Below are 3,128 nucleotides of genomic sequence, written 5' to 3'. Positions count from 1 at the left end.
ACTCTTCAATCTTCATCAGTAAGTGCTTCAAGTCATCCTCACTTTCAGCAAGCAAACTTGTGTCATCAGCGTACTGTAGGTGGTTTATGAGCCTTCCTCCAATCCTGATGCCACGTTCTCAGGAATAAGAGAAAATAGAAATGTGTCGCTAATTGCCTGTATGAACAACTGTCTCCTTTGCCACGAGACCAGAAGAGCTAGATGGTGCCCAGGTACCATTAGTAAACATTTTGATAAAATTCTATACAAGAATGCAGAACAGAATTTCAAATTCTCTTGGACTCTAGACTTTCAGGGAGCCAGAGGGTGGATGAACCCACGAAACCATTCCCCTGACATAATCTTTAATCCTTAAGCCAAAACATCCCCAGAAGCCTTCTTAAAACCAAACAGCAGTTAACTAGTAGAGAGTGTCCGCTATGCTCATTATGTTCTTTTAAGATCTACCTATATGGGATCAAACTGACAAGAGCAATTTGAAAGATTAGACAGAAACCTTAGAGGGCAGTGAGTTAATGGGGAAGGTACAACTCAGAAAAGGAGGTTGAGACCGGTTACACCTAAAGAATCTACTCAATGTTACTGAATTGTACATGTAGAAACTACTGAATTTGGCATATGCTTTGCTGTGTATATTCTCAACAGCAAAACATATAAATTATATATAAAAAATATTTTGCTGGTTCCTCAAAAAGTTAAACATAGAATTACTATATGACCCAGCAGTTTCATTCTTGAAAACTGAAAGAAATATCACTGGAACAAATTAATGAAGACATAAATAAACGGAAAGACATTTATGGTTCATGGACTAGAAGTCTTAATATTGTCAAGATGTCAGTCTACAGATTCAAAGTAATCTCTATGAAAATATCACTTTTGGATATATACCCCCCAAAATTTAAAACTGATATTCTAACAAAAACCTGTACGCGATGCAGAATTACTTACGATAGTCAACAGGTGGAAATAACATTATGTTCATCAATGAATGAATGGATGAACAAGATGTGGTATAACATATTACAACAGATTATTGAGCCATAAAAAGGAATGAAGTACTGATACATGCTACAGCACAGTTAAACCTTAAAAAAAGGCAGATACAAAAGGCCACATAGTGTATATGTAATTCCATTTATATAAAATATGCAGAATAGTTTTAAGTCTCATAGAGACAAAAAGATTAGTGCTTGCTTGGGGTTAAAGCATTGGGTTGCTAACCAAAAGATTAGGGGTTTAAACCCATTAGCTGTTCCACAGGAAGAAGATGAGGCAGTCTGCTTCCGTAGATTTACATCCCTGAAAACCCTATCGGGCAGTTTTACTCTGTCCTATAGGGTCAACTATGAGTTGGAATCTACTCCAGAGCAGTGGATTTGGTTTTCGGTTTAGGGACTACAAGTAGGGGAAAATGGGCAATGTTTCCTTAATGGGTATGGAGTTTCTTTTTGGAATGATGAAACACTCTAGAACTAGACTGTGGTGAAATCTGCACAAAATTTTTTATGTACTAAATGTCACTGAATTGCACACTTTAAAATGGTAAAAATGTAATCTTCATTATGTGTATTTTGCCACAATTAAAATAAAAAAATTAGAAGAATATTTTTAAAGACTTTATACGAATTAGAGGATAAATGAAGAGATCTGCTTTTATACTTTGCAAAACTATTAAGTTTTAATGTGTCAACCCAGCACATCAGCGAGCACAGTCTCATATTCTACATCAATTAAAAAAAAGGTCCCACAAAAGAGAGCTTTTCCTACTACACTAGACATAACTTCTAAGGACTGTTAAATATAAAAGTGTATCATGTGCAAATGCTGCTACATTTCCATAACTTGATCTGTTAAAAAAAAATACCTTTTTTTTTTTTTTTTTTACAAAAAGAAAGAAAGTAAATTGGTAAAGTGTTAAATTTGAGCCAAGTGTTTCCAGGTGAAATCTGTTCTCTATTCAAATATAAAGCAAGGTTTTGTGTAGAAAATTGGAAAACAAACAAACAAACAAAAAAACACCCACCATTATTGAAGCATTAGCAAGGAAACTATATGAAGTATTAATTATGCCAATTCCCCTTAGTATTGCTCTTTTCTTTTTAATTAAAAATTTGTTTTGGCAATTTTATGTAAATGAGAACAGAACATGTATATAACACTCCTGTGATTCACAGCCTTAAACAGAGTGGTCATGAAAACAAATTAAAAACAGCCAATGTAAAAACGATTTATGCATACTAAGAAAAAAAAGCAAACAAGGTTTTTTGACACAAAGGTCTAAGTAGAATAAACTAATTTCCTAAATTGCACACACATAAAAAAGGTAAAACTCTCAAGAGTATGATACCTATACAGCATGTTAAGACCATTCAAAAGACTCATGAACTGATTTCAAAAAAGCTTCTTAAATTCTGCTTTGATAAACAACATAAGGTTCTCGAGGAGCATCTTACTGGGAGATTATTTGGCCCAGAAATTAAAGTGTTAACAGAAAATGACACATCAAATGCCATTTTAAAAAAAAAGAATAAGAGCATTTGATTTATTATTATTCCAACTTAAATCTAGACTAATTTCATACTGACTTTAAGAAACTATTTGACTGTGAGAATTTGAGTGAAATAATATTTATACCTGTATTTGATTTGATTTTTTAAATTACGAGAATTTTTTTTTAAAATCTATGACATTTAAGAACATATACTCACCTTGAGTATTCCTAGGAATTCTATTCTTTCCCACACCCTCTTCACACTCCTACCTCACCTCATCACCAAACCACAACAAAAATAAAAAGGGCAATATTAAAAAAAAGAGAAGAATTTGGCAAATATGAATTAATTACAAGAAATCATTAGGGAGAAGATTTTAAGTCCTGTGGATTTGTAACTTTCTTATGATACATGAATTTTAAAGATCTTCTCCAGAAACTTTTTTTAAATAAAAGTTTTATTGGAGAAAAATAGAACCACCACGTACACAGAGAAAGAGCACAAAAATTCAACTGATAACAGAACTGAAATCACAATTATCCAATATTGCTTGCAATTACTTTTCAATTTCTTAAAGAGTTCCCCTCAACTTGCTTTTTAATAGTCTTGCCAATTTTCAGCATCAAGTTTTCA

Source organism: Orycteropus afer, unplaced genomic scaffold (assembly GCF_000298275.1).
Source record: "Orycteropus afer afer isolate SDZICR_OR568_19922 unplaced genomic scaffold, OryAfe1.0 scaffold00387, whole genome shotgun sequence".
Taxonomy (NCBI): domain Eukaryota; kingdom Metazoa; phylum Chordata; class Mammalia; order Tubulidentata; family Orycteropodidae; genus Orycteropus; species Orycteropus afer.
This window is presented reverse-complemented; position numbering follows the sequence as displayed.